Below are 13,453 nucleotides of genomic sequence, written 5' to 3'. Positions count from 1 at the left end.
AATATTTGTTGAATTTAATTGAATGTACTCTTAAAAAAAAAAACAACCAACCAATCAGTACTGTTAATGTAGACTTTACATTATAGGCAATGGGAAAGCACAGAGTCTTTAGGTAACTGAATGATATACTCACTTCTATATCATGTGTATATACGGAGCAGAGAATAAATAGTATAAGAAAGGCAAGAGGGCAAGAGGACTGGATATCAACAGCGTAGACAAGAAACGATACAGCATCTAGCACAGAAATGGGCCTAAGAGTGCAGAATAGGAGGGAGACTCAGGAGGCACTGTATTAAACGTCTATGTCAAATTCACAGAGCGTGCTGGTAAACCTTGAGTAAGTAGGAATTCAGGGTGCATGGCAATGTCAAAAAAGCAAACCCAACCAGAGCAGGAAGAAGCATTTGGAAAAAGCTCAGTTAAGTCACAGTGACTTAGAGGGATCCCTGCAACACTCTGTTGTTCGTATATAAAATACCCTGATCATCTTTCGCTCCCATGGGGTCACCGTCAAACTATTCTCACTCCTAGATGTGGTTCTCCTCCATCACCACTGGCCAGCACTACCAGCTTTCACTGGGACTTTTTCTGGAGCTAATCAACACAACCCCTCCCCTATAATGCAATCTGTTTACCATACAACAGATGGAATAATCTTGTCAAGCACAAGTGTATTCATTCATCTAGCTAACAGTATTTATTCAAAAATATATGAGCCATCTACAAAGTGAGATGTCAATCAAACAGGGAGATGTCAATCAAAACAAGGAAAATCACTGCCCTGAAGAACTTTATATTCTGATCCTCACATCAAGTGACTACTCTACTTTAGACAAAGTGAAGAACGCTTTAAGTAATCTAATGGTGTACTGGAGGTGGTGACCAAAACCATTCCCAAGAAAAAGAAATGCAAAACAAGGCAAAATGATTGAGGAGGCCTTACAAATAGCTTAGGAAAGAAGGGAAGCAAAAGGCAAAGGAGAAGGGCAGAGATACACCCATGTGAATGCTGGGTTCTCAAGAATGGAAAGGAGAGAGAAGAAAGCCTTCTTAAGTTAACAATACAAAGAAACAGAGGAAAACAATAGAATGGGCAAGATTAGAGATCTCCTGAAGAAAACTATAGATACCAGGGGACCATTTCATGCAAAGATGGGCTCATTAAAGGACAGAAATGGTATGGACTTAACAGAAGCAGAAGACTTTAAGATGAGGTGACAAGAATACACAGAATACATGGATAACCACGATGGTGTTATCGCTCATCTACAACAGACATCCTGGAGTGTGAAGTCAAGCGGGCCTTAGAAAGCATATACGAAAAAGCTAGTAGAGGGGATGGAATTCCAGCTGAGCTGCATCAAATAATCCTAAAAAACGATGCTGTGAAAGTGCTGCACTCAACGTGCCAGCATATCTGGAAAACAGCAGTGGCCACGGGACTGGAAAAGGTCAATTTTCACTCCAATCCCCAAAAAGGGCAATGCCAAAGAATGTTCAAACTGCACAACTGCACTCATTTCACACGCTAGCAAGGTAATGCTAGGCTTTAAGCTAGGTTTCAACAATACGTGAACCAAGAACTTCCAGAGGGACAAACTGAATTTCGAAAAGGCATAGGAACCAGAGATCAAATTGCCAACATCCACTGGATCACAGAAAAAGCAAGAGAGTTCCAGAAAAACATCTACTGCAGCTTCACTGACTAAACTAAAGCCTCTGACCGTGTGGATCACAACAAACTGAAAAATTCTTAAAAAGATGGGAATACCAGAACATCTTACCTGCTTCCTGAGAAACCCATATGCAGGGCAAGAAACAACAGTTAGAATCAGACATGGAGCCATGAATTGGTTCCAGACTGGGAATGGAGTACGTCAAGGCTGTGTACTGTCACCCCGCTTATTTAACTTCTATGCAGAGTTGTTCAGTTGCTCAGTCGTGTTTGACTCTTTGTGACCCCCCATGGACTGCAGCATGTCATGCAAAATGCAGAGCTGGACGAAGCACAAGCCGGAATCAAGACTGAAAGAAGAAAATACCAATAACTAGAAGAAGAACCAAAAAGCCTCTTGATGAAAGTGAAAGAGGAGAAGGAAAAAGCTGGCTTAAAACTCAACATTCAGAAAACTAAGATCATGGCATCCGGTCCCATCACTTCATAGCAGGTAGGTGGGGAATAAATGGAAATAGTGGCAGATTTTATTTTCTTGGGCTCCAAAATCACTACAGATGGTGACTGAAGCCATGAAATTAAAAGACTCTTGCTCCTTGGAAGATAAGCTATGACAAACCTAAACAGCATATTAAAAAGCAAAAACATCACTTTGCTGACAAATGCTCATATAATCAACTCTATGATTTTTCCTGTAGTCATGTACAGACGTAAGAGTTGGACCATAAAGAAGGTTGACTGCGGAAGAATTGATGCTTCTGAACCGTGGTGTTGGAGAAGACTCTTCAGAGTCCCTTGGTCAGCAAGGAAATCCAACCAGTCAATCCTAAAGGATATCAATTCTGAATATTCATTGGAAAGACCAACGGTGAAGCTGAAGTTCCAATACTTTGGCCACCTGATGCAAAGAGCCAGCTCATTAGAAAAGACCCTGATGCTGGGAAAGATAGAGGGTGGGAGGAGAAGCGGACAACAGAGGGCGACATGGTTGGATGGTATCACCGACTCAATGGACATGCTTTACAGCAAACTCCGGGAGACAGTGAAGGACAAGGAAGCCTGGCGGGCTGCAGCCCATGGGGTTGCAAAGTGTCAGACATAACTGAGCAACTGAGCAACAAGTACCTAGGAGAGTGGACAGACTCCGTCTCTGCACCTCTCCTATCTTATCTCAGACCTCACTGGTTTAATCAGCCACAAGTTTCATCTCACTTAAACCCACCTCGGCTCCAATTCACTTATTCAAAGGGGTCCTTGATGCCCCCTGCCCCCTGCCATCCCCTGTATGATAAACTCTATTGTTCTGTTCCTTGCAGAGCTTACAGAAACTGTTATAATGCTCCATAATGGCAGGGAGCATATCATTTCAATATCACATATCAGCTCAGTCCAGAATTTATCACACTGCTGAGAACCGAGTACAAGTAAATGGTGGTTAAATACATATTTCCTATTTAAAAACACAGATCGAGAGGTACGAGTAGAGCAAAGCAATCGGATTCTTTATTTCCTTTAAAAGGGGTTTCAAAATTTCCTCAGTGATAGAAATGATGAAATGATGATGGCAATGATAGAATCAGCCTCTCAAACGTATACTTGATCCCTACTGCAATGGGGCCTCCGCCGACACCATTCCCCCCAAATCAACACAGCATAGGTACAAACTTTTTCTGTGGTTAACCCAAAAAATACAGATCGATCTTTTATCTTACTTGAGCTATCAGCAGTCTTGGATCCACCCGGCCACTTCTCACTCCTTTTCTTCTTCAGTATCATCCGTCTAGCTGTCACTAGGACTTTCCCCGAGTTCTCTGGAACCCTGGCCCCTCCTGTGTGCCTGGGTCTCACCTTCTCCTCTAAACTGGCTTCAACTCCTATGCTTCCCGAGGCGGTCCCGCCAGGGCTCTGTATCCCCAGAGGACCCTCTCCTGGAAACCAGAGTTAGAGGAGCTATCTAACTGCTTGCTTAACAACTCTAACAGATATCTGATTGACAGCTGCACTGAGAATCAAATCTAACATCGTCCTTAGGAAATCTGTGCCTCCTTCTGTACTTCAGTCTCAGCCAACCAACCAGACCCAAAATACCACATCCTAAGACTCTTCCCTCTGCACCATCCTTTTCCCAAGTCCAATCCATTCAGTGTCCTATCGCCTTCACTTCTAAGTGTCTTTAGGACCCACCCTCCTTCACCTCTGTCCTGGTTTTCACTCTTACAGTTTCTGAATGGTTTTCTTTACCTCTTGCCCCTCTCTGCTCATATCTTCTCTTTGTTTTCAGGGAAGAGAAATCTATGAATATGAATCTGAAAAGTCTTACACTCCTTCTACAATATATAATCTGTTTAAAAACACCCTCTACGGTTACGAAAGTTGGTCAGGGAGAAGAATGAAGGTTCTTTTCTTCTTAACTCTGTATCTCCAACTCTAAAAAAGGCTCTTCACAGAAAGCAGTAGCAGTGTTAGGCGCTCAAGTGGGGGCCTCTGCAACCCCATGGACTGGAGCCCACCAGGCTCCTCTCTCCATGGGATTCTCCAGGCAAGATTACTGGAGTGGGCTGCCATTTCCTATTCCAGGGGATCTTCCCAACCCAGGGATCAAACCCGGGTCTCCCACACTGCAGGTAGATTCTTTACCATCTAAGCCACCAGGGAAGCCCTCTTATACACGTCATTAAATAGCTTGATGTAGTAAGTCATTTAAAAAAATTAAATTATCAAGATGTCCATCCTATCCACCCACCCCACCTCCCGGTATATACTGCAACCATTAAATATAAAGTGATCCCAACTAAGATACTAACAAGTTTTTTTTCCTCCAGAATTCTACAAGTGTTTTAAAAGTCAATTTGAAATGAAAAGGAAAATAGCTAGGAAAACTAGCAAATGAAGTTTAATGAGGAAATTGAGCCTAACATGTGTTAAAATGCACCACAAAACTATATTTTGAACAATGTGCTACTGGTATCAAAATAGACAATACAGCAAAGTAAAAGTTGAAAAGCAGAGAAAATATAAAGCTCAGAAATGAGTAAGAATTCAATATATGATAAAGATGATTTCTAATGTTACTGAGAAAACGATAAAGCAATTCAATAAACACTCTCTGGAACTATTAGCCAACAACTTGGAACAAAAATAAGTACAACCTGTTATATATCCAGTAATTCACTTCCATATGAATAAAAATTAAATGATGCAAATGAAAAAAAAATACTAAATCTATAGGTACATACTTACTTAATCTTAGGATTGGAAAAGAGAGTCTAAACTATAACAAAAGCAGAACAAATAATGACATATTAATAAACACAAATACAGAAAAAAATACCATAAACAAAGGCAGGCAACACCCAGGAAACAAATACTTGCTATGTGACAACAATGAATTGATATCCTTAATACATCACTAGATGGTCAACACCGAAATCAGTTTGATTATATACTTTGCAGCCAAAGATGGAGAAGCTCTAAACAGTCAGCAAAAACAAGACCGGGAGCCGACTGTGGCTCAGAACATGAGCTCCTTATTGCCAAATTCAGACTTACATTGAAGAAAGTAAGGAAAACCACTAGACCATTCAGGTATGACCTAAATCAAACCCCTAAAGATTATACAGTGGAAGTAACAAATAGGTTCAAGGGACTAGATCTCATAGACAGAGTGCCTGAAGAACTATGAATGGAGGTTCGTGACATTGTACTAGAAACAGGAAGCAAGATAATCCCCAAGACAAAGAAATGCAAAGAAGCAAAATGGCTGTCTGAGGAGGCCTTACAAATAGCTGTGAACAGAAGAGAAGCGAAAAGCAAAGGAGAAAAGGAAAGATACACCCAATTGTTCAGAGTTCCAATGAACAGCGAGCATAGATAAGAAAGCCTTCCTCAGTGATCAATGCAAAGAAATAGAGGAAAACAATAGAATTAGAGAGACTAGAGGTCTCTTCAAGAAAATTAGAGATACCAAGGGAACATTTCATGCAAACATGGGCTCAATAAAGGACAGAAATGGTAGGGACCTAAAAGAAGCAGAAGATATTAAGAAGAGGTGGCAAGAATACACAGAAGTCCTGTACAAAAAGACCTTCACAACCCAGATAATCATGATGGTGTGATAACTCACCTAGAGCCAGACATCCTGGAGTGTGAAGTCAAGCAGGCCTTAGGAAGCATCACTACAAATAAAGCTAGTGGAGGTGATGGAATTCCAGCTGAGCTATTTCAAATCCTAAAAGATGATGCTGTGAAAGTGCTAAACTCATTATGCCAGCAAATTTGGAAAACTCAGCAGTGGCCACAGGACTGGAAAAGGTCAGTTTTCATTCCAATCCCAAAGAAAGGCAATGCCAAAGAATACTCAAACTACCACACAATTGCACTCATCTCACATGCTAGCAAAGTAATGCTTACAATTCTCCAAGCCAGGCTTCAACAACATGTGAACCGTGAACTTCCAGGTGTTCAAGCTGGAACCAGAGATCAAACTGCCAACATTTGCTGGATCATCGAAAAAGCAAGAGAGTTCCAGAAAAACATCTATTTCTGCTTTATTGACTATGCTAAAGCCTTTGACTGTATGGATCACAATAAACTGTGGAAAATTCTGAAAGAGATGGGAATACCAGACCACCTGACCTGCCTTTTGAGAAATCTGTATGCAGATCAAGAAACACCAGTTAGAACTGGACATGGAACAACAGATTGGTTCCATATAGGAAAAGGAGTATGTCAAGGCTGTATATTGTCACCCTGCTTATTTAACTTATATGCAGAGTACATGGTGAGAAACACTGGGCTGGATGAAACACAAGCTGGAATCAAGATTGCTGGGAGAAATATCAATAACTTCAGATATGCAGATGACACCACCCTTATGGCAGAAAGTGAAGAAGAACTGAAGAGCCTCTTGATGAAAGTGAAAGAAAGTGAAAAAGTTGGCTTAAAGCTCAACATTCAGAAAACTAAGATCAAGGCATCTGGGCCCATCATTTCACGGCAAATAGATGGAGAAATGGTGGAAACAGTGGCAGACTTATTTTGGGGGGCTCCAAAATCACTGCAGATGGTGACGTAGCCATGAAATAAAAAGATGCTTACTCCTTGAAAGAAAAGTTATGACTAACCTAGACAGCATATTAAAAAGTAGAGACATTACTTTGGCAACAAAGGTCTGTCTAGTCAAGGTTATGGTTTTTCCAGTAGTCATGTATGGGTGTGAGTTGGACTATAAAGAAAGCTGAGCACTGAAGCATTGATGCTTTTGAACTGTGGTGTTGGAGAAGGCTCTTGAGAGTCCCTTGGATTCAAGGAGATCCAACCAGTCCATCCTAAAGGAAATCAGTCTTGAATATTCATTGGAAGGACTGATGTTGAAGCTGAAACTCTAATACTTTAGCCACCTGATGTGAAGAGCTGGCTCATTTGAAAAGACCCTGATGCTGGGAAAGATTGAAGGCAGGAGGAGAAGGGGATGACAGAGGATGAGGTGGCTGGATGGCATCACTGACTCAATGGACATGAGTTTGAGTAAACTCTGGGAGTTGGTGATGGACAGGGAGGCCTGGCATGCTGCGGTTCATGATGTTGCAAAGAGTCAGACAGGATTGAGCAACTGATTTGAACTGAATACATACACAGTTCCATCAAAACAATAATTAAAAGTCAAAAAGCCCATCAAAACAAAGACTGTAAAACAGGAATAGGAAAAACACTAAAGAAATATAAATGACCTATAACTCTATGGAGAAAAAAGTTTCACCTCACTAGTATTTTTTTTATTATTATTATTATTAACAATACAGTCTTTTAATCTAATAGAATTATAAATTTTTTCAAATGATAATATAGTATTAATTATAGTACAAACTAGCATTTTAAAACACTTTTGCAAAATGATACCAATTTTCCTATAGGACAATTAGGCAATATGTATCAACTGTCTCTAAATTATACATAACCTTTAATATACCACTTCCACCCTTTCAAAATTACCCTAAGTAAGTAATATTACGTGTACAAAGACATTTATAATGAAGAAGATTGGAAATAACCTAGTTGTCCAACAATGTTCATTTGGCAACTCAAATTCTAACAGAACCATACAACATAATGACACGTATATTTACACAGAAAGATATTACAAAGATACTGTTTAAAACATACACACACACAACTATTTTAAGACAGTTACAGATGGATAGGTGTGTCTGTGTGCATAGGTAAAAGTCTGGAAGGATATGCATACAAAGGGTCTATATCCGAATACTAAGAGTGGCTATCCGTTAAATCAGTCGTTCACGCTGGGGTGGAGTTTTCAAACACAGTGTCCAATAGTCACGTTATAAGTCTTTTTCTTTCAATTTTTTTTTTTTTTTTTTTGCGTTTTAACACTGTATTTAAACAATTCTAAGAGAGCTCTATTTTTTCTTTATGTCATCTCTAAAACTGGTAAGTACTTTAAAACCACGGAATCAAAGCATTCTGTCAGCACTTTTTTTCTGGGAGATTTGTAAATTACCACATGCCTTAAAATTAATTTAGATACACTATAGCATATCTAGATTCTTCTAGGAGTGGAACTAAATGTGAAAATAATTAAGGGAAGAACATACAATTAATTCTATCTGCAACTCTACCGAGGTTGTTCAACTTTAGCTTAAAGGAGCAAAACAACTGGGATTGAAGACACGCAGAAGGGGAGGGGAAGGGGACGTTCCAGGAGGTAGGGTTCTCCACAAAGGAAAACCCTTGAACGGATCACAAAGGCAGACAAAGTGCCTCATTCACCTCAGTATCCCATTCATCCAGCAGTACCTAGCACCAATGTTTGCTGAGGAAAGAGATAAACACTCTTTTAGTAACCGGAAGTCCACACACAGTATTGACAGGAAGGAAAAGACCTACAGATCACTTGGCAAGGGAGAATTCAGAAGTATAGCAGCATACCATGAGAGTAAAATCCCCAAATAAACGATCAAACACTTCACAGAGTGTTCAAAGCGCGCCACACAACATAACCAAGCCCTGCCCCTAAAGCAGTTTCGGTGAGTTGTCTAGAGTCCGTCAGGCAGGCCAGGCGCTCAGTCACGTCCAGCTCTGCTCCATGGACGGCAGCGCGCCAGGCCTCCTGTCCTTCACCATCTCCCGGAGCTTGCTCAAACTCACGTCCATTGAGTCGGTGATGCCATCAACATCTCGTCCCCTGTGGTCCCCTTCTCCTCCTGCCTGATTAAATCTTTCCCAGCATCAGGGGCTTTTCCAGTGAGTCTGCCATTCTCATCAGGCTGCCAGAGTATTGGAGCTTTGGCTTCAGCGTCAGTCCTTCCAGTGACTATTCAGGGTTGATTTCCTTTAGGATTGACTGGTTTGATCTCCATGCAGTCCAAGGGACTCTCAAGAGTCTTCTTCAAGACCACAGTTTGAAAGCATCAGTTCTTCAGCACTCAGCCTTCTATATAGTCCAATTCTCACATCCGTACATGACTACTAGAAAAATAACAACTTTGACTACATGAACCTATGTTGGCAAAGTAATGTCTCTGCTTTTTAATATGCTGTCTAGGTTTGTCATAACTTTTCTTCCAAGGAGCAAGCATCTTTTAATTTCATGGCTTCAGTCACCGCCTGCAGTGATTTTGGAGCCCAAGAAAATAAAATCTTTCACTGTTTCCATTTTTTCTCCATCTATTTGTCATGAAGTGATGGGACTGGAATCCATGGTCTTAAGTTTTTTGCATGCTGCGTTTAGAGAGGGGTTCCCAAAGACACTTTGGACTGCCTGTGAATTATATTAGTAAATTCTTTACATACAATAATTCCACACCACAGGGGAAATGAAGGTATGTGTTTAAATGGACATTTCTTTCTGACTTAATACAGTCAATATATTAAAAGATCAATTCTATAAATTCTACACAATTGGGTTAATTTCACATTTACCATTTCTTAATAGATTCTGCCTCAGTTAATATTTTGCATAATATAATTTTTCATGGAGGCCCATGACCTTATTTAAATTAATACAGTAATTCAGAGAAGGTACCCTAATTAATTAATTGCTAATAAATATTCCCTAAGGACAGAAGCTCAAGTTCTTTTTACCAAAGAAATAACTGCATGTATATATTCAAATGTGTCTAAGTAAGTCTATTTTCCCTTACCTCAAGATACTTTAAAAACAAGCATATATTCAAACCTCAGGAAGACCACTGGGGAACCCAGAATTATAAAATTCTAACTACAGTTTGAATGACACATTTTACAATACACACGACCTTAAGTTTCAGGGATGTGCCTCAAGTAGACACATAAATAAACTTCAAGTTCATAAGTCCTTAATGTAGCTTCCTCTGTACATATACTTTAAATGTGGGTAAATATGTGATTAAATTAAGATGAGAATCTTAATTCCCATCCATTTACTAGGAATCATTTATATTTTATATAGCACTAGAGATGTCTTCTCTGAGCTTAAGAAGAATTATAATGGGAAATCAAACCAAACATTGATGGACAACGGCAAAGAGCATTCCATGTACAAATGAAAAATGTTGCTTGCTGGAGATCTATCAGATCATTTTCAAAGACACCACCTTCTTGACACTCTCTGTCAGATAAATTAATCACAAAAGTAATAAATGTCTGAATACAAAGGAAGCTGTTCTCATCCAAGGTTCAGCACATTACTAAGAACTTCTTATTAACAGTAACTTGAATTAGGATATAACCAAAAATCACCCACATATCAACACTACTACTACTTCCCTAAAAAGCCAAGGAGTAGAATTTCTGAGAGAAGTCCACTGTCACTGTGAACACTGTCACTCCTTGAGCAGCAGCAAGAAAAAAAAAATGCTGGGAAACTGTTTTGAGGGGTCAAACCAGTGCTTATTTTTCTATGCCTTTCCTTTCTCGAGAACACTGCCCAGGATACCTAATATAATAAACTATTCCACATACTCTTCATGTTCTCTCTCTGAGAAACAATAATTTACTTGTATAAGCTTAGATTTGCAAGAAAACACTAGCTTTCGCCCTGGGAGATCACGTTTTAGGTTTACTTGGCCTGACTCTAAGCGAAATTATGAAGTCAGCAAAGTTTATCCCCGGTGTCTCCCCATCCTCCTTGGTTTTTCTTCCGTGCGGTACCTCCCACTATTCCTCACCCACGGGAAATCTGGAACTCCGATCCCACCCCTGAGCTAAAGATAGTAGACTGTGACACCCACCTAGGCCCAGCGTATGGAGCTGGAGATTTCTCCCAAGTGTCTACTTTCAGGACTGGAGCTGCAGGCATCATAGAATGGTGGTGATTACGAAAGGTGACTTGCACATACGCACACACACACACTTTTCCTCATTTTGTGAACCAGAATTACCTGAGATGAGGGGGTGGGGGAAGGGTAGAGGAAATACAGAAAGAAACACCATGCAATTGAGGGCAAGGAATTTATCTTGCTCTGCCTTACCCTGAACACATTTCTGGGTGCTCAGCACAGCTTCATTTGCAGGTAATATCCTTTTTTCTTAATTCATTCAGTTTTAATTGAAGGATAATTGCTTTACCGAATTTTGTTGGATATTCTTCCAGGTAATATCCTTTAACAAACAAACATGGTCCTTCTCTACCTTCACTTAAGGATAAACTGTTACAGGTCTTATATAGGGCCTTCAGGAACCAAGGAAGTATCAGTGGGAAGGACAGGACAGCATCCTTTATGTTCTAGGCAGTTATCTACTGGACGATATACTCCAATGTCTGTGAATATCTGTTTACGAATACGACTATGAATCGAATGAATTAAGACTCTGTTTATGAATAGAAAGTTACTACTTTCCTTCTCCCCTCTACAAATGGTCAGCTCATTTTTACCTTTTCTATTTCAACATCAATGTCACCTCCTCCGGGTATCAATCTTTCCCTGGCCATCCAATCTCAAGCAGGTTGTTTTGCCCCTTTGCTCCCTTCACAAAGCTTGGAAAACTCAAAATTCTTTTACATCCTTTCCCTTGGAGCTTAGGGAGCTCCCCCTCCCAGAACCCCAACCCAGCACAGTGTACTCCAAAAACTATGCTAAAACAAAATTCTAAAGACAGAATTCTGACTTTCAAAGAGGCAACAACAGAATGTGAACTAGTTACAAATGCAGTAACAAAAGAAGCGGGGAGGTGTCAGGACCCAAAAACACAAAGGGAGGGTTAATAACCATGAGTTCAGGCTAAGGTCAAGGTTAGATGGGCGGTGTGATAGAGCAAAGAGGAAAAGCTGAACAGGACAGAGGAAATGAAGAAACAAACAAATTCCAGATTAAATGAGCCCACACATGTCCAGCCTGGTAGGGTCCCAGACAAGATGAGGCAAGAAAGACAGAGTAAAAAATGAGGGTGCGTTAATTAATCCTGAAGACATCATTTGACTTGCCTCAATCCTCCAGCCAAATTCTGATAACCTCATGTCCTATTTAAGCAAATAAACTGAGGTTATCAAGCATCAGTTCAGTTCAGTCACTCAGTCGCATCCAACTCTTTGTGACCCCATAGACTGCAGCACAGTAGGCTTCCCTGTCCATCACCAACTCCCAGCATTTACTCAAACTCATACCCGTTGAGTCAGTGATGCCGTCCAACCATCTCATCCTCTGTCATCCCCTTCTTCTCCCGCCTTCAATCTTTCCCAGCATCAGGGTCTTTTCCAATGAGTCAGCTCTTCACATGAGGTGGTCAAAGTATTGGAATTTCAGCTTCAGCCTCAGTCCTTCCAATGAAATTCAGGACTGATTTCCTTTAGGGTTAATGAACTGGTTGGATCTCCTTGCTGTCCAAGGGACTCTCAAGCATAAAGCCCTGTCAATCCCACCCTCAGAACTCCTGTTTATCTGCACCTGAGTCTTAAGTCTCAGAAGAGGCAGATTCTGTCTCTGAAAGCTTCATTCTACCAATCATTCCACTATCTCCTCAACTCAGCTTGTCTGCCTCTAGGTCTTTCTTTCCTAGAACCTGGGCATGCTCACATCTCCCCTCCAAGAACAAACGAACCCCTGTCTCCATGGAGATGGTGTCCGCTCCATCCTCCCACTGACAGCTTCTGAAGGGCAGACCGCAGTGACACCATCTATGGCATCTCTTCCATCCACTTTGCAGCTCAACACAAACACGCTCCAGCAAAGGGACAGAGGTTCACCGGCAACCCTTTTTCTTCTGGGGGGCCAAATCCGAAAGGTCATCTCGGCCCCCTCAATTAACTACCGAGCCCTCTTCAGCATTTCACACTGTTGACCACTTCCTCTGTGAAACTCTTCGCCCCCTGATTTTAATGAGACCTGACTTGGAGATGCCCTGGAGGTCACCGGTGTTCTTTTCAAGGCTTTCCTCTCTTCACACCATACATTTTCCTCCTGAGTGAGTCATTCCAAAGGTCTTAGCTATCACCACTGATTTCAAATCAAGACATCCAGTGTACACATCTTTACTCAGCAAACCTATGATTAACCTGAAAGTTAAAGCTTAAACGTGACGTCACTGTCCTCTCTTGATGAACTTTTCAGTATCCTGATTGATGGCAACCCGTTGCCCAAATAAGAATTCTGAGTCATCCTAGATACGACGACTATGCCCCAGTCCTGGCTCCACGTCCAGCTGATGCACTAGAGCCCTTTATTCCCAAGTTAGTACCTCTAAAGCCTGCTGCTCCCAGCCTCCTCCTCTTCCTCTGATTCTGCAGCCAATCATCACCCTGTCTCACCAGGCGGACTGCAGATCTCATCTTCTTCAATTCAC

At 41.0% G+C, this 13,453-nt stretch overlaps 1 protein-coding gene across 6 annotated transcripts in view; it reads right to left on the bottom strand.

Moving 5' to 3' along the window:
- The window catches only part of RUNX1T1 (RUNX1 partner transcriptional co-repressor 1), a 149,641-nt gene that overhangs the window by 74,617 nt on the left and 61,571 nt on the right, over positions 1-13,453 (bottom strand). The window contains exon 1 of one of the 6 annotated variants that reach the window (XM_020907520.2): positions 11,550-11,657. The exons of the other annotated variants lie outside the window; for them this stretch is intronic. The gene's annotated coding sequence lies outside the window, so the exon portion shown is untranslated. Of the gene's footprint in view, positions 1-11,549; positions 11,658-13,453 lie in introns of those variants that run through there. 6 annotated transcript variants of the gene reach the window in all.

This window comes from Odocoileus virginianus, chromosome 15, assembly GCF_023699985.2.
Source record: "Odocoileus virginianus isolate 20LAN1187 ecotype Illinois chromosome 15, Ovbor_1.2, whole genome shotgun sequence".
Lineage (NCBI taxonomy): Eukaryota > Metazoa > Chordata > Mammalia > Artiodactyla > Cervidae > Odocoileus > Odocoileus virginianus.
Note: the sequence above shows the minus strand (reverse complement) of the source record. Positions and strands in the feature narration are given on the sequence as shown.